Here is an 18,748-nt window from a genome sequence, read left to right on the forward strand (position 1 = left end):
CTTTTGGAACCTGTGGGGTTTCCCCCACCTCCAATCAAGAGCGTCCCCATATCTACCACAACCGGCTTCATCTACTGGCCATCAGGAGCATCAATGCCACAAACACCCTAGCATCGATACAAAGGCCAGCACCAAGCACAATCAGGACCCTTCTCACAAGCATCAGCGACAGGATCAGGAACTGGACCAGCTCCTCGTACTGTTGCCATCCTCTTTCTCATCCCCTGATGAGGCAATTGCAGTGGAACCTATTTCTCCAACTCCTGATTATTTTAAGACTCATCGGGAGTTGTTGAGGGAGGATGACTATGGCCCTGGATATCTACTTGGAGGAGATCCCGTAAAAATCACACAGGCTGGTGGACATTTTGGCATCTGCAGCCCCAGCTAGAATAGCTGTCGCTACTAATGAGCTATTTTAGAGCCTACAAAGGTTCTTTGGCAGACTCAAGCTTTCCTGCCTCTGACTGTGCAAAAAAAAAAAAAAGTGGATAGGAGGTACAATGTCCCCTCTCTGGCGTTCAAGTAACTCTAGTCACCTTAAGGGCTTCCTCGTAGTATTGGCAGCCATTGAGAGAGAGAGAGACAGACAGACGGTTACCAGGCATCAGCCCAAAAAAATAGAGGCCAAGAAGCTGGACTTATTTGGGAGGAAGCTTTATTCCACAGCTGGGTTGTTGCTTCATATTGCAAACTAGCAAGCTTTGCTGGGGTGCTGTGATTTCACCTTATGGGATACAGTTTGAGTTCAAGGACAAGTGCCCAGATGATGCAAAACAGGAGTTCCAGACATTGATCAAGGACGACAGGTTGGTTGCCAGAACAGCTCTGTAGGCAAGTCTTGGCAAAGCAGATTCTGCAGCTCCTGGCATGGTTTCTGCCATCACGATGAGGCTCAAGTCTTGGTTATGCTCTTCTGGCCTCCCTCTAGAGGCGCAACAAACAGTTCAGGATCTCCCATTTGAAGGGCCATCGCTCTTCTCAGGAAAAAAAACTGATGAGATTCTGTACAGACTCAAAGAATCTAGCATATCCCTGAAACCCCTGGGCATTCACATCCCTTCAGTGAAATAAAAGGCATTCTATCATCACCAGTCACAGCATTTTCAGGGATTTGCCTAGCAAGCCCAAGACCTGCCGAGGAGAACTAGCAGAAGTTACAAAAGATGCCCACTACCACCCTCTACTTCTGCAGCTGCCTGTTCTTCAAGGCAGGTAGCATTCTCCAAGAGCTCATTTTGATGGGTTGGTCCAGAGCAGACTGCCAGTTCTAAGAGAGCCATCCTTTTCTTCCCTAATTTTTGCAAACCACCTGTCTCACTTCTGTCATATTTGAGCCCACATCGCAACAGATGGCTGGATTCTAAATGTGGTGCAAGTCTGATATACACTCCAATTTATTTCCCCCGCCCCCCACCCCCACTCCCTGTTAATCTTCAGAGATCTCTCTCATGAGGCAGAGTTACTGCAAGAGATACAATTGGTTCTCCTTGTAGGCGCTATAGAGGAGGTCCCTCTTTTGTTCAGGGGAAAGGGGTTTTATTCTTGATGCTACCTGCAGAAGGATGTCTCAGGCCTATTTTAGATCTAAGGCGTTAAACAAGTGCCTAAAAATACTGACATTTCAGATGGTCATTTTAGCCTCCATGATTCCTTCTGTGGCGCCAGAGGACTGGTATGCTGCTCTTGATTTCTAGCATGCTTGCTTCCATGTGGCGATTCATCAGAGCCACAAAAAATTTGAGATTCACTGTCAGCGGTCTCCATTATCCGTTCACAGTGCTCTCCTTTGGTGTCTCAGCTGCCCTGCATGTATTTACAAAGTGTACGGCGGTGGTAGTACCATTCTTCAGAGGTCCATGTTTCCCTTACCTGAATGATTGGCTGATAAGAGATCAGTCCAGGACACAGATGTTGTTCAGCATAAACATAATCTCAACCACCTTCGTTGCAGTCTGCCTGCTGATCAACACAGATGAGTCAGTCCTGTTTCCAGTTCAGAAAGTAGAATTTGTTGGAATGGTCCTGGACTCAAAAATGGCCAGGGCCTTACTACTGTATGCAAGGTTTCATGTAATACAAAACCTCATTCTGGACTTTAAGGCTTATCGTCTCGCCACAGTGAGAAACTGCTTAAGGCAGCTGGGGCACATGGCAGCATGCATTTTTGTAGTACAAAATGCCAGGCTGAGTTTCAGACTCTTTCAAGGCCAGTTGGCTGATGTGTATTCATCAAGAAGGCACCACGTAGACAGCTTAGTGCATGTACCAAATCGGATCGTATCTTCCCTAGATTGGTGGACGGATCTGTCCAATGTCTGAAAGGGAATTCCCTTCACCCCACTTCAACAATCTCTTACCTTAGTCTTGGATGCCTCAGACCTGGGTTGGAGGGCTCACTTGGGACCCCAGCAGATGCAAGTTTTCTGGTCTAATCAAAATCTCAGCTTACAACTCCCTGATGTTCGTGTATTGACTATCTGATCAGCATGCATGGCGTTCCTCCTTACATCAGGGGAAGGGGCATGTTAGTGCTGACTGACAATACAGCGGCCTTGTTTTATGTAAACAAATGGGAAGGGATGCAGTTCTCACTACTCTGCTGAGAAGCAATCCTATTTTGGGACTTCTACATCAGCAGCTCTACTTCTGAAAGCAGGCCATGTCCTAAGGGCTCAGAATACACTGTCAGATTGCCTGAGCAGATTGTTTATTCATCACCAGCAGTGGTCCCTTCACCCAGACACAGCAAGATCCATTTTCCAGCTCTGAGGGTGTCCTCAAGTGGATCTCGTAGCGACAAAAGACAACAGAATATGCCACCAGTTTTGTTCCTGAGCCGGACTCAGTCCAGGTTCATTATTGGATGGTTTTCTACTGCCATGATCAGGGTCGTCTGTATGCTTTTTTCTTTCCAATCCTTTTCTAAACAGAGTTGTGTGCAAGATCAAACAGGACAAGGCCCGTCTTATACTGATCACTCCTGCATGGCCCCACCAACACTTCCCCCTGCCCTCCCCAAGCTCTTGGACCTCTCAGTCAATCCCTGCTCCCGCTTCACACATACTTGATTTCACAGAATCACACCTGCCTCCTCTACTACAGACTTCAAGCCTTCACCTGACACCCTAGAGGCTTCAAGGTTAACTTTGGCGGAGGAGTCCTGCTCTAGAGAAGTTCAGGATATGTTGCTGAGTAGTCAGAAATCATCATCTAGAACTACTTACCTGGCTAAATGGAAGAGGTTTTCCATCTGGGCCCCTGTTCTTCTATTCAGTATGTGCTGAACTATCTTCCGTCCCTCAAACATCAAGGATTGGTGATTAGCTTGATCAGAGAATACCTAGCAGCTATATTTCACACACCTGGGATAACTCCTTTCTCTTTTCCAACACAATGGCTGTACAATTTTTTTAAAGCGTTTAGACAGAATGTTTTCGCAGGTACAGAACCCTATTCCACCATAGAGCCTGAATCTAGTCTTAACAAAGCTGATTGGTGTCCCCCCTGCCTCTCCCCTCTTTGAGCCTGTAGCAACCTGCACTCTGTTGCACCTTTTGATGAAGGCAGCATTTTCAGTAGCCACTACATCAGTTAGGAGAGTGGGGGATTTGAGGGCTCTAGTATCAGATCCTCCAGATACGGTTTTCTACACAGACATCTGCCTTCATCCTCACCGAAGTCTTCTCACGAAAGTGGTCTCCATTGTTCATATTAACCAAGCAGTTTTCTTACCAACCTTCTCAAATCCTCTTGGTAATAAAGGGGAGGAGAAACTGCACAATTTGTCAGAAGAGCTTTAGCATTTTATCTGTAATGGACTAAGCCTTTCAGATCTTATGCTCAACTGTTCATTGCATTTGCAGACCGAATGAAGGGTAGTCCCGTTTCCATGTAAAGGATAACCAGTTGTATTTGAGTGTGTTACCAGTTGGTTAATGTGAAACTGCTGGATAGCTTGTTGGGTCATTCAACTTAGGTTCAAAGGTGACTTCTGCCTCTTTTCTAGCTATTGTGCCCATATTAGACACTTGCAAAGCAGCAGCCTTGTTGTCATGTCACACGTTTGCTTCTCACTGTGTGATCTGTCACATAGAGACAATGCTAAATTTGGACGTGTGGTCCTCCAGTTCTTCTTCAAATAGACTTCGAACCCATCTCCAGTTGGGATGGCTTCTGAGTGGCCTACAGTAGAATATACACGTGCAGTCATTCAAGGAAGAAAAAACTATTACAAATTTTTCCGTAACTGTTGTTCTTAGAGGTATGTTGTAAGTGTCCATTCCATGACCTGCCCTCCTTCATCTCTATTGGAATCTTTCCGCGAGGAAGGAACTGAGGGGGCTGGGGCCTTTTATGCTTGCACACGGAACAACACAGAAGAACAACAGTTGTGGAAAAGATAGTAACTGTTTTTCTACAAATTTGGGTTTCCCCCAACCTAGCCATTGTAATAGTTAGTAAATCAAGGCCTTTACCCAGTACTTATATTCTATGATTTATAATAAGTCTTCTGCACTCCAGCGTAGCCACCAGTATGGACTAATAGGTAAGACCTTGTGTATTCTATAGTTCTGTGGCCACGTTAACTTTTTCTTAATCTAGTCCTTATGGTTGCAGAAATAAATGTGAATTGAGTATGTAAACCTACATATTTACATGTAGGTTTACATACTCAATAGTAGTATAAATAATAGTATTTACATAATACCTATTTGAATCCATGTACAGTATGAATTAGCTCTGAGGTGTGCTCTACTACTCAATAGTAGTATAAATAATAGTATTTACATAATACCTATTTGAATCCATGTACAGTATGAATTAGCTCTGAGGTGTGATCTTCTTGGGTTCCTCTCCATGGGGTAGTAACTCTGAAACCTAAAGGAGTGTTATTAATAGTTTTAAATATTTACTAGCTGATCATTTTAGCAGAAATATCCAACTACTTGTCCCACAATCCCAACTGCCTCCCATGCCTCCCAGATTCAAAAACCCTCCATTTTAATTTATCTGAAGTTATGACAGAATTTCTACATTAACACCACAGAATCTAAGGGCCTTTTCTCAGAATTTATATTCTACTTGCTATAGATACATAGAGTGCTGCTAATGAGCAGGTTTCCTCCATGTGCAAATAAGGCAATATAAATAATCAGGGTTAGTCTGCATAGGGAGTTATTCTGGAAAAGCTATTCCTGGTTAACTCCATATGTGAATACTCTTCTTCTGGAATAAGAATGTCTTATTCCAGGTTAGTTTAATCCACTTTGAGGGAGTACTAGTGGATTAATTTCCAGTTATTCCAGATTAACTTTCATGGGGAGACAAGCCCTTTGAGAAGCTGGTGTTCATGTCTTTTATCCAACAAGTTCTGCTCCTCATAGTCTCGCACTGAGTCTCTCATGTTTCTCGAGGATTAGGCTGAATCCTTTTGTTGTCACTAGTCACCACTTAAAAGTGGAGCAGATTCCTGAAAGTTAAAATGTGGAAGACTAGAATTAACTATACCTTTAGTTACTGAAGCTGTATTTTGTGGAACAGGACTTCAAACATGAAAGATATTGGTCTGAACAAGTCAATGTTTGTTTAATGTTGAGTATTCCCGAGTAATATTACTTATGTTTTTAATGGCTCAAGTAATGGTTTTTAATCTAATTTCTTTGTTTTTTTTAAAATTTCATGTTGGATTGAATACGCGAAGTTTCAGACTCTCCTCATAAATCAGACACAAATAAGATTAGGTTCAACTTTTAGTTTCATTCCAGTCTGATTACTTTCAAAATCCTTTGGGTTTTCTCCTAAAAACAGATTACCTCTGTTTAATAATCTGAATTCTACTGGCTTTTTATCTAGACAACTAGAACTACAAAGTTGCGAATAAAGGATTTGACACACTCATTTGTGCATTTCGAGAGTTTAACTAATGAGCACAAATCAGTCTCCTTTAAAGGCTAGCAACCTGTATTTGTATCTGTCTTCTCTGTAGAATAATACTCCTGACGTGCAGGTGATATTAAACTTGCTGCTTTCAGCTTTGTGTTTCTTTTCTAATGTACTTTTTGAAAGAAGCCTATTGGTAAGAAATTATTGTAATCCTTGCTAGGGCTTCCTTTTTTTCGTTTGTTTTTTAAAGAATTTTATTTTCAGTTTGTCTAAGATATATAAATACCTTTTTGTATTCTAGACTATGCTCTCTATGCTGAGGATTTAAAATAATTGTGCAGTAGTTGGGATACATTAACATGGAAACTCCCATTTAGTAAGAAGATTCAACAATTGACATTAACGATTGCTGAAGGGAAATTCTCTTGTAGTTGGGCTCACCATTCCTCTGCAGAAAGAGGCTCTCTCAGACCTATCAGGCATGGGGTAGTAACTTGACTGTATCTATATGGGAAACCTGCCAGTTCTGTTCTGACTCCAGTTTTAGCACAGACATTTATTTTTCCTGACTTTCTGCCTTCTGCAAAACTGAAGGAAATCTCCCAAATCTCCATAATTTATCCTAATGCCTTTTCTTTAACCAGACTGCTAACTTTTTAAACCAAATCATATGTTGGGCTGAGTGAGGGCTCTTGCTCCATATCATGCAACAGTTTCCCTCTGCCTGAAAACCTAAAGATGACCGATAATTCCCCAAAAAAGAGGTCAGGAGGACAATATGCAGCCAGTACTGTCAAGGCTGAGCCAACTTTGTGGTTGACCAATACTTGTTTTGTCAGAACCGAACTGGCACCACTTTCCAAATGGGTTCCCTTTTATTTATGATTTTTTTCTGCCAATGTCTGTCCATGTGACAGTGTTTACATCCAAGGCAATTCATATTCTTTTCAAGTAAAATTTTGAGAGCTGTTGTGTAGAAAATGCTGCCTGTTGATTGACAGTTTTCTATGGGCAGTGATTGCATTGTCCAGTTATCCTTATGGAAGTTATCAAAGTAAAGGGCAAGAATTGTGTTTATAACACAAACGATTTAATTCTAAAATTAAAGGGAGGATTGAATTAGCCAGTGACTGGATTCAGGGAAGGCACGAATAATGAATTTTGCTTCTACCCGCTCAAGAGTAGCATCTACACTCTTAAATCTCTGCACTAGCTCTGTCTCCCCGGCTGGCAAAGAAAACCTGCAGTCCCAGATTATCATAAAACTCCTAGCCAGCAAACCATTTTCCAGAAAGGACAAAATAAACTTTTGCTTCTGCTTCCTGAAATGATCTGCCATGTACCAATTGATTGGTCCTCAGCTAGAGCAACTCCAGGGGTTGCCAAATGTGAAATACTGAAGCAGTTAGATGAAGAGGAAGTCAAGTCAAGTAGGTGTCTATCGTCTTTCGTCCTCCCTCAGCCTCTCCACTCCCATTCTACACAATGCTTGGTATAAGTGGTTGAAACCTATCGGTTCCATACTCTGAAATAATTTGCTGACATGAAAGAAAACTGATTCTCTGCACTGAGAAAATAACGTATCCCAACACTTTCCAGAAATTTTTCTTCACGCCTCTCTAAGAGTAGAGTGTCAAGTAGTGTTCTGTGTAATTTATTCCTCAATTAAAGGGGGAATTACCAGCGGCTTAGTGTAATGGATCTCTACATCTGCTGCGGCCTCAAGCCTTTTCCAAGCCAGCTATGGTATTTTTAAAAAACAGAAACAGAAATTTGCATTTTAATAAACTGGAAACCTGTTTTATAAATTTGAGTTAGTAGATTTATAGGTTATTGATATTAGGGAAAAGGTCATTTTTATCAAGCTCAATTACAGTAAAACAGCGGTGGCCAACCTGAGCCTAAGAGAGAACCAGAATTTACCAATGTACATTGCCAAAGAGCCACAGTAATACATCAGCAGTCCCCCATCAGCTCCACCCCAGCTCCTTCCACCCACCAGCAGGGCCTCCCCTTCCCTCCCCATCAGCTGTTTCGTGGCATGCAGGAGGCTCTGGGGGCGAGGGGGGAGGGCACAGTGGGCTTGGGGGAGGGAGTGGGGCTTGTGGCAGAGCCAGGGGTTGAGCAATGAGCACCCCCTGGCACATTGGAAAATTGGCGCCTGTAGCTCCAGCCCTGGAGTTGGTGCCTGTACAAGGAGCCGTATATTAACTTCTGAAGAGCTGCATATGGCTCCGGAGCCACAGATTGGCCACCCCAGCAGTAAAACATGTTTGCCTTTGTCCCCACTCCCTTCAATTCATAGCCTCTTCTAATCTGGCTGAGGAAAACCACTCTTTCAAAAGTGCCTTTATTTTCAGTTTTGTAACAGGCAAAGAACAAGTGGTCATGGAGTCCTTCTTTAATAGGTGTATTTTTTTTAATTCATGTAGCAAATTTCTTAGCCTAAAACTCACACCTAAGTAATTCTGATACTAGTTTTTGAGAAGGTGTATTTTGATGGTTCTTTTATCTTCTCACTATCCCAGATTGAGCCTTAGATCACCTAGTCTCTTTTAAGAGGTGAACTACACTATGAAATAAGGACACCTTCCTGATTAACACATCTCTGCTTTCTTGGCCCCATCTTCTTTTCCCTGTGCACCTTATCCTTGTGTGCAGTGTTGTTGTAGCCACATTGGTTCCCAGGATATTAGACACACAAGGAGGATGGTGTAATATCTTTTATTGGACTGACTTCTGTTGGTAAGAGAGAGAAGCTTTTGAGCTTACATACAGCTCATCTTCAAGACCTGAAGGACACCTCTGTGTAAGTTCAAAAGCTTGTGTCTCCCACCAACAGAAATTGGTTCAGTAAAATATGTTACCACACCGACCTTGTCACCTTATCAGGGGTATGTTCTGTTTGAAATATTATATCCAGCAAAGGTAAAGGATGGCAGGATGATAATTTTTAACCTTTCACATAATGATAAATTCTTCTTGGAGGAGTGTCACTTTGGGTGCTCAACTTTAGGTGAATCTGTGTCCCCCTGCACCTGTGATCGGAGAATTTCAGTAGTAGTGACCACTTTGGTAACACATGCGCTCTCCCTGTGTTGTGCCACTTCTGGTGGTTGCATAGTGATATGTGACTGAACCGCCACCAGTTCCTTCTCAACTCTCTTCGCTCAGATGGAGACATGGCAACACCTCCTCACTTCGTTATATCTTAGACTTACACTGTTACTTGGTGTTAGAATAGAGTTAGATATAGTTACCCTCCTCTTCCCTATTTATTTTATTTTAAAAAATTCTTTTAAATTATCAGATACCATTGTTTCCATTCATGCTTTAGTATAGTGTAGTTTTAACCCCCTTCTCCTGAGGGAATGCTACTGATGGGCATACCCAGATCTCCGGGCTTTAAACAATGCCTTGCTTGTTGGGAATCAATCCCGGTCAGTGATGGAAATGCTCAGTGTGTCCATTGCCTTGGCAAGACACATTATTCAGAAGTATCTTCGTTACCACAAGCAAGGGACCTAAAGCTAAAACTTATACCGAGGCAGAAGTCACTGCACCTGGTGTCTGACCCCCAGAACACAGATACACACCCCCTGCTCTAATGCCAGCGATGGCCCCTGACAGACCATCCCTATCACAGTCCTCAAAAAAGGTGGGGGGTAGGAAAAGCAGGCAACAAATTCTCCTTCCAGGGAACCAGCCAAAAAGAAGTGATCCCTGACTCGTTCAACACACAACTGACTGCAGCATGGTTAAGCACCTACAAGTCGGCGGGATCTTACGGTACTGCTGATACTGCGAAAGCCAAAGACCTTAAGCAGGCTGGCTCTGAGAGGAGTGACAGAGAGAAGCCTACCTCCTCCTACTTAGTACTGATGGAGCCTCTTAAACATCTGGCACCAAGCAGCTCAACATCACTACAGTCTGTGGCTCCATCTACTGGTCCCCTAGTGCATAGCACAGTGACATCAGCTACAACAGCAGTACCGTCTACAAACACCATCCTCTGTATTGAGGCTAACAGCACCACACTAATTCCTTTATCATAAGGACTTGCTAGTCTATGCAACACCAGAATCTCCCCTTCTTCGTACTCTGGCATACTCAGAACCATGCCAACCTATACCACCACTGAGATCAACCCCTCCTTTTTCCAGCAATGAAGATGATGATGAGGTGGAAGGGGACCACTCCTCACCCATTTGCATGACCAGTGGAGCAAGCCACTTATCAGCTAAGTGACACCCAAGGATGGTATGGACATCCATGGATGCCACCACCAATGCCATTCCCACCGCAATGGCCTTATTGGAATCCATGGCCTCCATACAGCCACCAGTACTTTAGGCCTTCTAGCACCTACAGGGAGAGGAGGTGGCGTTCCCCATCAGCCTCAGTGGGTAGAGCCTCCGGAGGAGACTTTTGAGGAACGGGAGGAAGCTTTGGAATGGGAAGTCATCCCTCCAATCAATCTCTCTTTGTCCTCCCCAGATGAAGCAGTCATGTCTTCACCACTTAGACTTTAAACGGTTCCAGGAGCTATTTAAAATAATTGCAGATGCTCGAAATACACCTGGAAGAAGTTGCGGAGTCTCAACATAAGCTGTTGAATATTTTACAGACATAAACATCAAAGATTATGCTTCCTATAAATGAGGCACTCATGGATCCAGCCAAGATCATCCAGCAGACCCCTGCAACAATACCACCCACTTGTAAAAGAGCAGTCAACAAATATTATGTCCCCTCTAAGGCTATTGATTTTTTGTTTTCACATCTCCCACCAAATTCCTTGGTGGTAGAGGCCATGAATAAAGATAGCACCACTCCACTCCAGAATCACCCTGTACAATAAGGACTGGAAACAGTTAGACCCTTTGGGCACAAAGCCTGTTCGTCAGCAACTCTGCAATTCAGAATCCCCAATTACAAAGCTTTGATGGCGAAATACAACCACACAAATTATGATGTCCAAGATTTCTAATTCTAAGATTTCTGATTCTAAGATGTCCAGATTTATTGACTGTATCCCGGATAACCAAAAAAAAACAAACATCACCTTGCACAGATGGTCTTATAAGCTTCGTTGGACGTGGCAGACACAACCACGTGATCCATTACTATCGCAGTAGTTATGTGACGGGCTTCGTGACTCCACATCTCTGGGTTTCCCAAGAAGGTCCCGTCTACTGTTAAAGATCTTCCCTTTGAGCGCCAGCAATTGTTCGTGGCCAAGACTGACTAATCCCTCCACACACTAAAGGATTGCAGTGCAACTCTTTGGTCTTTGTGCATTTACACACCTGCACAAAGAAGGAAGCCGGGGAAATACCGTCAGTACAATGAACAAGGCCTGCCCCCATATGTCCAACCACAGCGACAATATGACCTACAAAAATGGAGACAGAGGCCTAAGAGACGTAGACCATTCCCATCTCAGCCATCAACATCCCAACAACCCTCCTTGAAACAGCAATTTTGAGGGTTTGGTCAAGGGCCCAAGATGCCTTTCCCATTTCCAAGCACTGGAACCATCAACAATCATCCATCTTTTCGGAGACCGCCTGATCCCATTCCACCAGTATGGCAGACCATCACCTTGGACAAATGAATATTAGAAATGTATAAACACTGGTTACTCCAATCCCATTTGCCTCCTCTCTTCCCCTCCCACCCCCCATCCACCCTCTCTCCTTGTCCCTGTTCAGGGACCCTTCTCACAAGCATCTTCTACAAAATAAAATCACCTCCTGCTCTTGGGTTTGTAGAATCGGTACTGACACAACACAGAGGGAGAGGCTTTTATTCCCACTACTGCTTAACTCAGAAAAAGAGCAGGGAATAGAGGCCCTTTCTCGACCTAAGGAAACTCCACATGTTCATGAAGGTTCAGTGATTGAGGATGGTCACGTTAGTAGCTATAATCCAAGCACTGGAACAGGGGGATTGGTACTCGGCCCTCGACTTCCCAGGATGGATATTTTCATATCTCCATACACTCAGTGCACAGGAGCTTCCTTCGACTCATTCTGGGACAGAATCACTACCAGTTCAAAGTACTGCCTTTTGACCTCTCTGTGGTGCCCCCAAGACATCCAAGGTTCTTGCAGTCATGGTGGACCAACTCTGCAAGCAAGGAGTCATGATATTCTCCTACTTAGACAGCTGTCTTTCTCAGGAAGATGCTGTAGAAGCTATTCAGAGGATAATGGTTCTCTTCTCTCAACTAGGACTAAAAAATAAACATGCAAAAATCAACGTTGACACCCTGTTCAAAACCTAGAGTTCAGTGGGGTCCACCTTGATGCACTGGAGGCCAAAGCCTCATTACCACTCCACAGATTTGTCACCCTTGATCGCCACAGCACAAACCATCCTACAGACATCAGCTAGGACCTGTCTCCAACTATTAGGGCATATGGCAGCAACCATTTTCGTCGTAAGGCATGCCAGGCTACATATGCATTGTCTCCAGGGCTGGCTCTGGACAACATATGTTCCGCACAGACAATCTGAACAAGTGTCTCACTATGCCACTCAAAATCAAAAATTCTCTACATTGGTGGGCTCAACCCCACAATGTGTGTCTGAGTCCCCTTCACGCAATCCCCTCTGTCCGTTATACTTACAGCGGATGCATCTCCATTAGGTTTGGGAGCACACTTGCACAACCACACAATTCAGGGCAGGTGGTCCCACCCCAGAGTCAACTTTTACACATCAACCTACTGGAATTACGAGCAGTCTGCAGTGCACTCACACTTCTTACCTGTGATCAGGAGGAATAAGACTATAAAGGTACTAACAGACAACATTGCTTGCTTGTTTTATAGAAACCTTCAAGGGGGAGCAAGGTCACATTCCATCTGTTCAGTTATTTTGGATCTGTACAAATATTTATTTATTTTTACTTTCAGTTAACAGAGGCAGCTGATGTTTGGATTAGTTTTAATAATATCTAACTTTTACAGTCCAAACAAGTTGTGTGTGTAGGTGGTGCATACTGGAGTCTGTATCGGTGTGTGATGTTTTTATACACTTAATGCTTTCCAGTTCACTAAATATCTTATCTGATTACTTAAGAAAATCTTCTGTGTCTTGTTCAGTAGACAAGTTACACACCTGTTTGACCATCTGCAATAGCAGACTGCTCTTCAGTGCATGAAGACTTGGAACTTCCTGTTGCACTGTTTAAAACTCTACAGTCTGGTATCTGTCCTTGTACAGAAGTGCTAGTGTAGTTTTGCCTTCTGCTTGAAACAAGCTTAGTTTTCTATTTTAACATCAGGCAGTGTCTAATCATATTGTTAGGGCCCTACCAAATTCACGGCCGTGAAAAATGCCTGAAATCTGGTCTTTTTTTACTTTATACTATACAGATTTCCCAGGGAGACAAGTGTTTCTCAAACTGGGGGTCCTGACCCAAAAGGGGGTTATGGGAGGGTTGCAATGTTATTTTAGGGGGGTCATGGTATTGCCACCCTTATTTCTGCACTGCCTTCAGACCTGGGTGGCCAGAGAGCAGTGGCTGCTGGCCAGGTGCCCAGCTCTGAAGGCAGCACGCCACCAGCAGCAGCACAGGAGTAAGAGTGACAACACCACAACCTCCCTACAATAATCTTGCAACCTCCCCCCAGCCCACTTTTGGGTCAGGACCCCTACAGTTACAGCACTATGAAATTTCAGATTTAAATATCTGAAATCATGAAATTTATTATTTTTAAAATTCTAGGACTCTGAAATTGACCAGAATGGACAGTGAATTTGGTAGGGCCCTACATATTGTGTATGCTTACTCTGACCACATTGTGCTCATTTCCAATATCTGTTTCTGAAATGCTTTGTTTCCCATTTCACAACCCAATCTGTTGTATAACCTTGCTTTGTAAACTTGAGATCCCGTAAAGATGTTTTTTTCATCATCAAAGCTTTGTCCATAACAATTTTTTCTTTTGACATCTTTGCATTTTACACTAAGAGCACTAATCTTTAAAAAAAAAAAAAAAAAAAAAAAAAAGTTGCTTCTGTTATGTACATAACCACCCTCTGTGCTGGATCCCTTTTTAATGTTTGCCTGTACACTTATAAACAAATCTGATTTGTTTACCCAAGTACTCTGTCATTGTGCCTCAACAAGCATTTTTAATCAGTTACACTTTAGTTCTTTCCATGCTTAATACTTTCGGGCATCACATTTCTCAATAACCCCCAAATATTCATTGATCTTTGCAAAGTCAGGTTAGTTTCTCATGATGGTACAGAGAAGGGCTACTAAGATGATCAGAGGAATGGAAAACCTACCTTATAAGACAAGAGTCTCAAGAGCTTGGCTTGTTTAGCCTAACCAGAGAAGGTTGAGGGGAGATATGATTGCTTTTTATAAATACATCAGAGGAATAAATACCAGGGAGGGAGAGGAGTTATTTAACTTAAGGGCCAATGCTGGCACGAGAACAAATGGATATAAATTGGCCTTCAACAAGTTCAGGCTTGAAAATAGACAGACTTCTAGCCATCAGATGAGTGAGGTTCTGGAACAAACTTCCACGGGGAGCAGTGGAGACAAAAAACCTAACTGGCTTCAAGACTGAGCTTGATAAGTTTATGGAGGGGATGGTCTGATGAAACTGAAACTGCCTATAATGGCATCTAGTTGATCTGTGACTGCTAGCAGCAAATATTTCCAGTGGCTGGTGATGGGATACTAGATGGAGAGGACTATGAGTTACTATGGAGAGTTCATTCCCAGGTGTCTGGCTGGTGGGTCTTGCCCCCAAGCTCGAAGATTAACTGATCACCATATTTGCTGTCGGGAGGAAATTTTCCCACGGATCAAATTGTCAGAGACAACTGGGGGTGGTTTTATTTTGCTGTCCTTTGCATGGGGCACTTGCAGATTTAAACTCGTGTAAATGGCAGATTCTCTGTACTTGAAGTCTTTAAATCATGATTTGAGGACTTCAGTAGCTCAGCCAGAAGTTGAGGCAGGAGTGGGTGGATGAGGTTCTGTGGCCTGCAATGTGCAGAACATCAGACTAGATGATCATGGTGGTCCCTTCTGACCTTAAAGTCTATAATAACCTTCCTTTGACCTGCCTATTAGTTCTAGCACAAATAATTCAGCCTGGGATTTTCAGAGGTGTGTATTGGAATTGGGTACCCTTTGACTTTCAGATTTCAATGAGATTTGGACATCCAACCATTTAGGTTCCTTGAAAATCCCATCTTTAGTTACTACATTAATCTAACTGTTCAGACTTACACACTTAAGCTTTATTTTGAAGGTTTGTGATCAGTGTTCTCACTGTGCAACTGTTGTAAAGAAAATGTTAGTTTTTCCAAGTAACATTCTTGTATGAATCAAAGTGTTCCCAGAATTTCTGAATGACTGTCTAATAGTTCGCAGTTGTCTTCAGGCTTCCTTTGTCACTGGGCCTGCTAAATGTAACTAGAATTTCACCCCCTTTCATTTTCTATTTAGTATCACTTCTTCCCAAGAAATTTTGGAACAGACTGGATTAAAAAATCTGATTTTATTTAAATTGGATTTTTGATTTAAATACTTTTTTCTTTTTAAAAATAAAAATGTGCAATTTAATTTGAAATTGACAACCTGTGTTAAAAGTCTAAACTTTATTAATTTAACAAAACAGTAAGCAATAGAAGTTTGCTGCCAAAGTTTTAAAGAAAGTTAAACCACTGAACTGGTGGAAGTGACTGATTAAGCTGTTGAAACTAGTGTTTGCTGAAATGCTAACACGGTTTTCAACTGCCATTTGCAGGTAGGGAGAGAATGTTTTCTTCATTTCAGTTTATTCAGTTAATTCATTTAAATGACTATAGTTTATTCAAAGTTAAGAAACCAATTAGGAATTGAAAAAGCAGGAAAAATCTTCTTTGTTCTTCCAATCTGCGAATAAAACAAAGTATGAGGATGAGATCTATTAATTCTAAAGTCTTGAAGGATGTGATGACCAGAAACCATCAGCTGATTAACTAAATGTCACTTGTTTTTAAATGCAAATCATGCTTTGATAAACTTACATAAGAAAAAACAATATCCAGCACATTTAAGGTAGTTTCATTTAACTAATAAAAAATAATTTTTTACATTTAATTGCATACCCATTTTCATCCAAATAAAGCTTGACAGAGTAAAATAATTATCATTTAGTAAATAGAAAATGGTGCATGATGCATTTGCTAACATAATAAAAATGTAAGAATCTGAATGTATGTTAAGCTATGTAATTGCTTAAATAAATTTGTATAAATATAATATATCCTCCTGGTTAGCAAAAAGAAGTACCAAATTTACTGCAATGGCTATATTTAATTATAAATCAATGTTTTAATGGTTACCAACCAGCGAGAATCAACCTTTCCTTAGGAAAATAACTAAAAAGTATACTGCAAAGCATAAGTAAACTCTGATTTAAATCAAGATTTTCTGTTTGCTGATTTAAATTGGTGATTTAATCACCAATCACTTTGATTTAAATCAATCCACAGTGATTTGGAAGCACTGCAACCACCTCTACAATTCTCAGCCAGTTTTCCTCCCATACTGAAGGACTCATGTGGCTTCTTCTGCCCCTTTGATGAAGGCCACAGAAGAAGCCAGGATTAGTGCTGTAGAGTTTCTAGATTCTAAGTCAGTGCTTAAATCTTTTTTTCTCTGATAGCTGTTCAGTGGCCTATGTAAAATGAATTGGTCTCTTCTCCACATCATCTACCAGCATGATAGTGTACAACTTGTTAATAGTACCAACAGAGGTCAGTGATTGACTGACTGGGCCTGATGATCAGACTATTCTTGCTTCTGTAGGTGTTCTTTCCAGAATAGAGGTAAGCATATAAATGTGGTGGATTATCATGCACTTCTACTATATATGCTGTACCTGGTCTGTGAATAAATTTAGATTTGAGTATTGTCAATTTAGGGTCTTTTAATGGATAGTAAATTCATCTTAACTTTTTAAAAATTCCAGTACCTCTTCTACTTAAACCTAAATGTTGAATTTTTCTGTAGAACCATTAAAATAATTATGCAATCTTTTTAGGGCCATTTTTTCTTTTATAAAAGTGATGATCTTGCTGTTGAGAATCCCAGCTTTTTAGTTTCTTGCCATTGTATTTTAAATGTGTCACCTTTTAATGTTTCATTACAGTAGAAAGGTTGTCTCTTAACTTCTCATATGGGAAGGTAAAGACTGAATTGGAAACTTTTTTCCCCTCCATGAGGCCCATTTTTATCTAAAATGGTTGTATAGGCTCCAGACTAGCAAAGCACTTAAGCACACATGTAACTTTAAGAACAAGAGCAGTCCCATTGAATTCTATGGGACCATCATTTGTGTGCTTAAAGATATTAATTTACTCAAGTGCTTTGCTGGCCTGGGGCCTTAATGCATCTGAACTCTCACACGCGCGCGCTCTCTTCTCTCCCCCCCCCCCTTTTGAATATATAATTCCCATTAATACTAGTCTGTGCAGTGACATTGAAGGGAGAAAATATCCTTTTGAGTGAAAGAAGGTTGTGCACCATTAAAAGTAAAAGCTTTACACTACAGGTTAGCCAGTGTGACAGGGTTGGGCCAGATGGCTACAGGAGAGTAATAGAAGGCAGATATATTAGCCCCAAGCTAAGTAGCTCCCTTTTCCCTGGGTAAGGTAACAGGGAAGGTTCCAGAACAAGAAGGAACCTTCTGGAGACAAATTATGACAGGCTGATTAGAACACCTGCAGTCAGTCATGAAACTGCTAGAATCAATTAAGGCAGGCTAATCGGGGCACCTGGGTTTAAAAAGGAGCTCACTTCAGTTTGTGGTGCGCTTGTAAGGAGCTGGGAGCAAGAGGTGCTAGGAGCTGAGAGAGAGAACGCATACTGTTCGAGGATTGAGGAGTACAGGCATTATCAGACACCAGGAGGAAGGTCCTATGGTGAGGATAAAGGTGTTGGGAAGAGGCCATAAGGAAGTAGCCCAGGGAGGAGTTGCTGTTGCACAGCTCTTGCAGGAGGCACTCTAAACAGCTGCATTCCACAGGGCCCTGGGCTGGAACCCAGAGTGGAGGGCGGGCCCGGGTTCTCCCCAAACCTCCCAACTCCTGGTCAGACACACGAGGAGTTGACCTGGACTGTGGGTTCATGAAAACGGCCAAACTGAGGGCTGCTGTGAAGCTCTAAGGCGAGCAAATCCACCAATAAACGCAAGACCCACCAAGGTAGAGGAGGAACTTTGTCACACCAGATTTCACACTTTGATTTGCTAATGGATTTTCATTTCTAAATAGATTTGATACATTGAAGAACAACGCTGCACACACCCCTTTTTCAGTGTATAGATTTCAGGTCCACAAATACTCCATGAAATATAAGTGGGTTTTCTGTATAATTCTGAAGTTTGTTTTCTCTAGGTGTAGGCAAGATGTTCAGATTCAGTGGGGTGCCAGTTTGGTAATTTTGCTCAAAGTGCATGGTGAGAATAATCTTTCTCCTAAAATGAAGCAGAAGGATAAGTAATAACTTTTTATGCATGATAAGCATCAAAAATATGAGCCTGCTGGTCTATGCTTTTCATTTTTCTTTGCCTTTGTCTTTCAGTCAGAACCTCCTGCAGTGTGCACACGATGTGATCAATAACTCAATAACTTTTTTCATGCAGTAATTATCTCTATGTGGTATTATCTGAACACTGTTTTTCTTTATTACCCAAAAGATGCAGGAGATAGTTATATAACCAGCTGATCCCATTTTGGATGAAGCTAGTTCATGACAGTATGGAAAATAGTTTTTTAAATAGTCTTTTTAAACAAATATTGTATATGGAAAGCTTTTACTAGCTAATTCTTGCTT

General features: G+C 41.9%; 1 protein-coding gene across 2 annotated transcripts in view; it reads left to right on the forward strand.

The window, feature by feature from the left end:
* Nucleotides 1-18,748, forward strand: part of TBCA (tubulin folding cofactor A) — a 61,173-nt gene that overhangs the window by 39,582 nt on the left and 2,843 nt on the right. The gene's annotated exons all lie outside the window — the stretch shown is intronic.

The sequence above is a fragment of the Caretta caretta genome, chromosome 5 (genome assembly GCF_965140235.1).
Source record: "Caretta caretta isolate rCarCar2 chromosome 5, rCarCar1.hap1, whole genome shotgun sequence".
Classification (NCBI taxonomy): Eukaryota; Metazoa; Chordata; order Testudines; family Cheloniidae; genus Caretta; species Caretta caretta.